This window comes from Pongo abelii, chromosome 12, assembly GCF_028885655.2.
Source record: "Pongo abelii isolate AG06213 chromosome 12, NHGRI_mPonAbe1-v2.0_pri, whole genome shotgun sequence".
In the NCBI taxonomy this organism is placed as follows: Eukaryota; Metazoa; Chordata; class Mammalia; order Primates; family Hominidae; genus Pongo; species Pongo abelii.
The window spans coordinates 113,072,793-113,081,976 of NC_071997.2; the positions used below are offsets into that span (position 1 = coordinate 113,072,793).

Sequence of the window (9,184 nt, forward strand, 5' to 3'; positions counted from 1 at the left end):
TAGATTAAAATTTAGACATGTTAGTAGTCCTGAAGTGTTTTCTGCCAGCTGGCCTGTACAGTTTCTTATGGACTGGGATAGAAATGCATTGGGAGAGTCAAGAATATGGGCTCCACAGGCAGGTACCACATCTGTCCCATTCTCCACTGTACCCGAACACCCAGCATTCCCTGGGACTCATATCCTGTCGAGCCAACATGCCAGAGCATAGCCACTTCCCTCCCAGGGTACAGCATCAACTGATCCCAAGGCTTGGCCTGAGAAGTGCCCCTTCTCCTTGGGGCCTGGGGCCCAGTCTGCCACCCAGCCCCTTGGGGGAAGGCTTTGGATTTCTTATGTTTGAGATGCCTGTTAAGTATTCACTGGGAGATGCCAAGTAGGCCGTTGGATCTATGGGTCTGGGAGAGGTAATTTTAAATTGGCACATATGTGGTTTCTAAAGCCCCATGAGACAATTGGAAATCACCCAGGGACAGAGTGTTGGGAAAGAAAAGAAGAGGCATGAGTTGCTTGGCTCAGGAGACTCCTATATAAACTCTGGAGAAATGAAAGGAACCAGCTGAGGAGTGCTTTTGAGGCAGGAGGAGAACCAGGAGAGTGTTGAGGACATCCACAGAAAGCGCTGAGAATTAGCCTCTCAGGGCTGCCACAACCAAGTAAGACAACTGAGTGGCTTGAATAACAGAAATTTATTTCTCATAGTTCTGGGGCTAGGAGTCCAAGGTCAAGGTATCAGCGTGGTTGGCTCCTTCTGGAGACTGGGAGGGCCTCTCCTCCAGCTTCTGGGGGTTTGCAGAAAGTCTTCCGTGTCCTTGGCTTCAGCTGCATCACCTTGCTCTCTGCCTTCATCCTCACATGATGTTCTTCTTAGGTTTGTGGCCCTGCAGCCAGATACCTCATTTTTAAAAGGACATCCACCATATTGAATGAAAGACCCACCCTGCTCCAGCATTACCCCATCCTTACTAATTATACCTGCAGAAGAGCAGAATCAGTGGAAAGGAAAAGACCAGAAGGCACGAGCCACTATGGCATAGTGGGGCGAGAGTCTATTTCTCCTCTCTGTGTCTTTCCCTGCAGCCACTGCCTCTCTGAAGCTCTGATAGAAGGTTACAAGTCACTTTAAAACCAAAAACAGTTTGCTAAAGAAGTGCAGCACAGGGGCTGGGCATGGTGGCTCACATCTGTAATACTAGCACTTTGGGAGGCCAAGGCAGGAGGATCGTTTGAGCCCAGGAGTTTGAGACCAGCCTGGGCAACATGGTGAAACCCTGTCTCTACAAAAAAAATACAAAAATTAGCCAGGTGTGGTGGTGCATGCCTGTAGTCCCAGCTATTCAGGAGGCTAAAGTGGGAGGATCACTTGAGCTGGGGAGGTTGAGGTTGCAGTGAGCCATGATCGCACCACTGTGCCCCAGCCTGGGTGACAGAGCCGGACCCTGTCTCAAAAAACAAACAAAAACAAAAAACAAACAACAACAAAAAAACAAATAAAAACACAGGGACAAAATGTGTAATGGTATAATGGTATTATTGGTGGTTTTTATCTTAATGGCAAAGTTCTGGGGGTTGGAAATTTGGAAATAATGTCACTGAGTGCCAACTTGGGGTAGTGTTACTGGGGTTTGGGTCCAGGCTTATTACCTCTCAAAGAACTGTACCGCTAATGTTGCATTTTGTGTAGAAGTAAGGGACAATTGAAGGAGGCCTTAGGGTCTCTGAAAAACCCTTAAAATTCTGCCATTCTGTCCTCTCTCAGTTAGAGTCAGCCTTCCTTGGGCTTCTGTGCATTGGCCCCAAAACACCAGAGATTGTTTCTGAGACAGTGGGCCCCAGAGCACCCCCTCTACCCCACTCCCTTCTTAGCTATCCAAGCCCCTATGCCCACACTACCTTACCCAGCTGGTCACTCTGGGCAGGCTGCCCATGGGCCAAGGATGATACTCCTCTTTGGCTCTCCTAATGGAGGCTCCAGATAAGTGAGCCAGGGCAGCATTCTGAGGCCAACAAAACTTTTACTCTTCCTTTGATATGTCAGGCCCTAGGGGTCCTTTTGTAAGCCTGTGGGTAATCTACAAGCCATGGAAATGCCTACCTGTGGATAAGGGTGATTATCGGTTTTCAGATGAGTACTTTCTCTATATAAGGGTGTTTTTTGTTGTTGTTGTTGTTGTTTCTTTGTTTGTTTTGAACATTGAGCTCCACAAGGCTGGAGAGCTTGAAGAGCAATTGGATCCATTATCCCCTTAGGTGCTAGCTTCTAGGGGGAGGGGGAAATCATTACTTCTTCATCTCTAGCAGCTGGAGAAACTGGAAAGGGATTAGGGCAGGACCAGAAGAACATTCCTCAGACTCCAGGCACAGGACACTTTAAGAGTCCTTATGAAAGTTCTAGTTCCTATATCCGGGCTGCCCTGAGGGAGGGTAGCTATGGGGAGATCTGGGGAAGAAATGAAGCCTGGGGAGCTCCTCGAATCCAGAGATGACCAAACTCTCCTGCTTGGGCAGAGAGTTCCCCTGCAATAAGGTAGACTTGCATTTCTTTGAGCCAAAGAAGCTGAGTGGAACAAGAGGCTTGCTCAGTGCTATTTTCATGGGAAGCTGAACTCTGAGACCAGATTGGAGGGTGGATTTCCGTCAAACGAGAGGACCCTGCACCCACCACAGATTGGCTGCTCCCAGGCTGGTCGCAGTCATTAACTGGAATCCTAGTGGCTGGCTTAGGGGGGTTGCTAAGAAAGCCTTTAAGTGTGGGGTGAGAGGTCGGCAGAGTCTGGTAATAGGGAGTTTGGTCCCCCACAAGTACTCAAAAGTTTTTGTAGAAATTCCCTTGCTCTGCCCTCTCAGTAGACGATTGCCCTGTTTGTAGGCCCATCTGCTTTAAACTCTTACAGGAGCTGAAAGGTCAAACGTAGTTTTAAAAGGTTTTAGAAACCAGTGGAATTTCAGGGAGAAGTTCTTCCAAATGTGGTGAGAGGCTGTCTGCTTTACTGAATGGATGTTTATTTCTTGTGGTGTGAATAAGAAATACGATCACCAATGCCCAAACCACTTCCTTGGCTAGTGGGTACCTACATTTTCTGCCAACTAGGGCACTGGATATAATCCTTTGACCCTATTTTGTGTTTGACCTCAGAATCTCCCCTTTTCCCCTCTGGCTCTCCCTGAACTTTCCCACATTTTCTTCCTGGGAAGTTTCAGCCCTGTCCAATGGTTCGCTGGGACCCAGATGGCACATGGGCATGGACTGGCCATGGTCTAGAGGTGAGGGTGGGGTCGCTTCCCTTGATCTCTGGCTCCAGGTCTGGCACACAGTGGGGGTTCAGAGTACTCATTCAAGTTGGTGGAATGAACTGCAGAAGCCAACGTGGGAGGAACAAAGTCTCCCCTTGACCTCAATTTGATTTCCTAAGGGGGCTCTGCAGTAAATTTGGTAATGCTCACTTGTCACAAAGATATCTCTTGGACGTTTTGACAGGGCAGGAGCTAAAGGAGACAAGGGTGGAGCAATGAGTACAGCCCAGGAGGATTAGAAGGATTCAATGAGGGCATATCAGAACCATGTCTGGCACTCGTGTCACAAGAGGGTTTCTTAAAGAAATGCAATCCGGGGTAAGAATTGGGTTTAAATTTGGGCTCCATTTTTTACTAGCTGTAGACTTGGTAAGTTGCTTAACCTTTCTGCACCTTGGATTTGCCATCTACACAGTGAGACTAATCATCACTGACCTTCCTACCTCAAAAATCAGGTGCAGTGCTCGACAGGAGCTAATGAACATTTGTGAGTGCTTTGTGAACCCTTAAGTGCTGTGCATATGGAGGGATCATATAAATAGTCTAGGTTATTGTTGATACAAATATCTGGTTGGCCCACTAAGCTGTGGCCCCAATGTTGAGTTTTTTTTTGGGCATCAATTTCCTGTTCTCCCATCACCGCTTCTCTTCTCATCCCTGACCTTTTTTCATCTGTATTTCTCCCAACAGCTAAAATTAATTATTTGTGAAGGCTTCCCTAAGCCCCTCCAGAGTGTCAGTGGTGGGGAGAAGTAGGGGGTCAGGACACATTGCTTTCATCATGGAGCGAGGCAGGAGGGAAAAGACGGTGGCTGGATCAAATATCTGCCCCTCACATGCTGCCGGTGGGCAGTGATGCTGGTGTTTTGACACGTGTCAGGTGGTTTTGATTCTAACAATTGCTTGCCAGAGCAGTGGGACTTGTTTGGATAAATCAGAACCAGCCTGAATCTGAACTCTTTCTTTCACTCAACAATGGAGTTTGCTCTTCTTTTGTCTCTTCCTAAGTTTCATGTTGCCTGTTCATGGGGCAGTGTACCTGAGCTCCAGGGAAGCGACCCTCATTCTCTTTCTCTCTGGATGATTAACGGGTCTTTCCCCTTCTCAGAGGGCACGTGGGGGTAGAACACGTTTTGTGTAGGTGCAGGGTGAAGATGCCGTTTCCACCTGTGGCCTCTGTGTGCCAGCACCATTTCTGCATCAGAGCAGAAGCCATTTGGAAAGTGATGAATTTTCCTTATCTCCTTCCCTCCCTCCTCTTCCTTCCTGGAACAGCTTTGTAAATGGATCCCACAAACTAACATTACTAGAGAATTTTAAGGAGGGCATTGGAGATATCAATGGGCTTAAAAACTAGCAACAGAGGAGTTTGGGTCAGATACAGACCTTGTGGGGCCCATGGGTTCCAAGCAGAGCAATTGCTTGGGTCATGCTTGCTGATTGTGAGGCTCCAGAGAGGGCCTACTTCCGAATTTTGAGACTGTGAAGTTATTTCTAGAAACCACTTTCTCAGGAGATATGGCCACCAGGGTACCCACAGAGCAGTTCTTATCACATTTGCCCTTTCAATGAACAATCAGTAATTGAGCTCCTACTTTTTGTCAAGCCCTGGGGTAACAGAGATGAATGGGTCTTGGTTCCAAGATGCAGGAAACTTTATCCTCTAGGTAAAGAGATTAAAAGATAAACAGGTCTTTTTGATATAAGGTGATTTGTTGGGATGGAGGCAGGCCCAGGAATGTGGCAGGACAGAGGAAATATACTTCTCTGGTGTGGGGTAGTCTTAGAAGGCTTCCTGGAGGAGGCAGAGAGAGAGAGAGCACGAGCTCATGTGTGAAAGATGAATTGGCATTAATAGGAAAGGCCGCAGCAAGGGGTTGCTGAAGGGTAGCCAATTTTTATGGTTTGAATGTGTGTCCTCACCAAATCTCATGTGGAATTGTAATCCCTGATGTTGGAGATGGGGCGTGGTGGGAGGTGTCTGGGTCATGGGGGTGGATCTCTCATGGCTTGGGGCTAAAGGAGAGAAGGGCTGTCTTCTCAATAAGTGAATTCTTACCATGTAATATGCAAGCACCTGCTTTGCCTTTTGCCATTGAGTAAAAGCTCCTTGAGGCCTCCCCAGAAGCCAAGCAGATGCCAACACCATGCTTCCTGTACAGCCTGCAGAGCTGTGAGCCAATGAAACCTCTTTTCTTTATAAATTACCCAATCTCAGGTATTTCTTTATAGCAATGCAATAACGGCCTAACAAACCAACTACCCAGATTTGCTGGGGCTTAGAGGCTTCCCAGGATGTGGGACTCTCAGTGCTAAAACTGAGATAGTTTTGGGCAAATTAAGATGGTAGGTCACCCTAGGTAGTAGAAGGGTCACAACTTTTAGAGTTGGAAAGACCTGGATTCAAATCTCTGCTCTGCTACTTAAAAGCTGTATGACCCTAGGTAAATTGTTGAACCACTTTGAACCCTAATTTCCTTACCTAGAGGATATACAGGCCACCTTCTTAGGACTCTGCCTAGGTCAGTGTTATCAGTAAGAGGAAGTTATTATTTTAGATGGAAAAAGCAGTGTTTTCAAATGCTAGGCAGAATATGGTTGGAGTAGAGCACAAAGAAGTGGGTGGTAAGAAGTTGGCTGGAAATAGAAGCAGGGGCCAGATCATGAGGAATTTAGAATGTTTTCCCTTAGGACAATGGTTAATCACTAACTTAACTTTACAATATGAGCAAGGCAGTCAGATTCTTGTCTTAGAGAGATTGTCCTGGAAGTAGAGGGGAGCACATATTTGAATCTGGAGGGAGAAGAGAGAGTAAGAATGATGAAGTAAAGTGATTACAAACAGGGAGTTATATTCTGAGAGAAAACAAGAGGCCACCAGCCAGCCGAGGATCAGATCAGGAGCCCCAGTAGTTAAAAGGGACAGGAACCTCATCTTCTGAGGTCAGAGGCTGCTTGTTGGGTGCAGCTACATGCGGAGCTGGGTTGGAAGGTTATGTGCTTACCAAACAGATCTGACACCTGGGAAACTGTGTGCATGAGGATGACTTCATGAGCTCCTTGAGATATGTTTTGGGTCCTTTGGTTAATGGGCGTGTCCTTCCTCTCTTCTCTCCGTCTTCTTCCTTGGCTTCATCCTGCATGGGAGGCTTCTTGCCAGTGCTTTGTTGCTCATCATCTCCATGGCGATGGAACAATGGTATGGTAAACACATGACCTCACTGTGTAATTATGCAAAAGAGTGAGCAGAGAAAGGAAGCTTGGGGTTTGATGAGTCTAGTTGGGGAGGGAAATTTTCTGAATCAGATGCCTGTGAAGTGGGCCCTGGCCTTGGAAGAGGAAGAGGATGGGCTAGCCCCCCAGTTGAAATAACTTGGATCAGACTGCTTTTTGGAATCAGGAAGGACTTTCTGTAGATAATGATAAGCAGAGGAAGTTATAAAAGAGAATTGACTGGATTGGCTAACCTCATACAAATAAGTTGTTTTTTGCACATAAATGAAATAAATGAAAAGACAACAAATTTGAGAGATTCTTTAAGAATCTTTAAGAAGATTTTTTTTGAAAGAAAATTATAGTAATTAAAGAAAAAAAAACCCTGGTAGTAAATGTGACAAAGGATATAATCAGAAAATTTATAAAAAGTTTCATTAATTCATTCATCTTTTCAATAATATATTGAGCCCTTCCTACGCAGCAAGTGTTACTCTATGTGCTGGAGATACAGAAATAAACAAAACAGGCAAAAATCCCTGCCCTCATGAAGTTTCCATACTTTCTGCTATTTTTCTTTATGGTTTCTTAATTAGTTTTTTTCTTAATTAATTTTTTTTAACATTAATTCTAGATACTTTCTTTATTCATCTGGAATTATGCTCACATAAAATTGAGTGCAGAATTTATTCTCCCTCTCAAAATAAACCATTTACTTTAGTTAATGCTTTAACCATTAATTCTTCCTCTCCTTCCTGATGAATTATGCTACTTTTATAAAATAATAAATTTATTTTATAAAATAATGAATCTCTCTATTCGTATGTTTGGAGCTGTATAGCCTGTCAAGTGATTTAATTCACAACTCTGATTGCAGCTCCTTACTGTTTTTATTATTGTGGCTTTGTACCATGTCAGATGCCGTAAGTTTACATGATTGGGAAGAACCGTGACAAAAGTGACTTGGAACACCGTATTGGTGTCTTTCTCCATGAGATGGCACTCACAGTCTTATTTCCTACCTTTATGAATAATTAGTGATTTTTGAACAGTCCCAGAACAAAGAAAACTTAAGTTTCACAATTTTCAAAGCTGGCGTCAAGTATTCTCATGCCTCATATTCTGTCATGTTTCTAAAGCTTGCATATTTTCCTCTCTCTGGGACATTAGATCTTTACACATGGACATGGCTGGGTGGAGCTGTGCTCCTCTGTGTTCTTGAATGCTTCCAGCATGAGGGTGTACAGTACCTGTTAGAGCAGTCCTGCAGGCCTTGCTCTTCCCCTCCTGTCGTATACAATTCTTCTTTTCAAAAAATATTTGAGAAAGAATTTGAAAAAAAAAAACTTAATGTTTCTACCAGGAATGTGATATTTCTCCAAGTCTGCTTTTATGTCTCACAATAAATTTTAAATAATCTTTTTAATAGAACTTGTGTGTTTTTTCATGAAGACTATTTTTAGGTTTATTATTAATATTGTTATTTCACTTTAAATATAATCTTTTCTCCCCCACTGTATTTTTAAACTAGCTACTTCTGGTATATAATCATCTATAGATGTGTATATTTTTAACTTATTGCCCGCCTTACTAAAATCCTATTAGTTCTGGTAGTTTTCTCTTGAATTTTTTTTTTTTTTGGCAGACTAGGATATTGTCTACAAATAATGATATTTTGATTTCCTGACTTTTAAAAAATATTATCTTTCTGTGTCAGGTTATTGACTAGAAATAGAAACTATGTAATCATGATAGGGCTAGAAGTCTTACTTGCCTTGTTTCTAATTTTGGTAGACATGTATCTATTGTTTCGCCATGAACAGGATGTTGATTACAAGTGTAAAATCCTGTCTTCCAGTTTGCTACGTTTTTTTTTTTTCTAATCCACAAAATGTATTACATTAAAAAATTTATATCTTTAGATCTATTAGGATGATCTTATGGCTTTTGTTCTGTGACAGATTGATGTAGACTATTGCATACTTCCATATCTAAAGTCATCATTGAATTCCAGGGATAAATACAATATTAGTCATATTAAATTATTCTTTGAATATCTCCTGAATTTATTAGTTTTTCATTTGGGATTTTGCCATACTATATCCTTGAGCATATATTTTTGCTATACTATATATTTGAGTATATGGTATTATATACTATAGTATATAACATATAGCATATATATAGTATTAGTATATACCCTAGTATTAGCATAGTTTTTCATTTGGGATTTTTGCTACTATATACTCAAGTATGCAGTATATGTTAATACTTGAGGAATACATTTTTTCTATATTATATACTTGAGTATAAGTATATAGCATACTCTAGTACATAGTATAACAAAAATCTCAAATGAAAAATGAATACATAATTAACATTGGTCTGTGTGTGTATTACTTCTATATCATATAATGTTATATATGTATTCATTTGTATTTATCTTTGCCAGGTTTTGTCATGAAATTATCCCTTAAAAAAGAGATTGGAAAGCTTTCCGTCTTTTTTCTCTGCTCTATAACAATCTGAAAGCACTCACTCATAAAACTGTCTGAGCTCAGAGCCTTTTGTAGAGATAATTTGTCCACAGTTTTTCTCAGCATGGTTAATAGTTCTTGAGTCAATCTTTCATCTTCCTAGAAAATTGTCTATTTCATCAAGATGTTCATAGTAATAA

The 9,184-nt window shown here is 42.4% G+C and overlaps 2 long non-coding RNA genes across 4 annotated transcripts; both read right to left on the reverse strand.

The window, feature by feature from the left end:
• Positions 1 to 670: 670 nt before the first annotated feature.
• On the reverse strand, positions 671 to 6,590 carry LOC129057751 (uncharacterized). The gene is made up of 2 exons (XR_008522500.1): positions 6,300 to 6,590; positions 671 to 881 (listed from the first exon to the last, which is right to left on the reverse strand). It is a non-coding gene; the product is annotated as an uncharacterized LOC129057751 (long non-coding RNA).
• On the reverse strand, positions 889 to 6,088 carry LOC129057752 (uncharacterized). 3 transcript variants are annotated; one of them, XR_008522503.1, is made up of 7 exons: positions 5,777 to 6,088; positions 5,354 to 5,465; positions 4,681 to 5,089; positions 4,334 to 4,569; positions 2,096 to 2,310; positions 1,183 to 1,277; positions 889 to 1,099 (listed from the first exon to the last, which is right to left on the reverse strand). It is a non-coding gene; the product is annotated as an uncharacterized LOC129057752 (long non-coding RNA). The 3 variants fall into 3 exon arrangements; XR_008522501.2 differs by lacking the exons at positions 5,354 to 5,465; positions 5,777 to 6,088 and having other exon boundaries at positions 4,334 to 4,489; positions 4,681 to 5,195; XR_008522502.2 differs by lacking the exons at positions 1,183 to 1,277; positions 5,354 to 5,465; positions 5,777 to 6,088 and having other exon boundaries at positions 892 to 1,099; positions 4,334 to 4,489; positions 4,681 to 5,192.
• Positions 6,591 to 9,184: the final 2,594 nt, after the last annotated feature.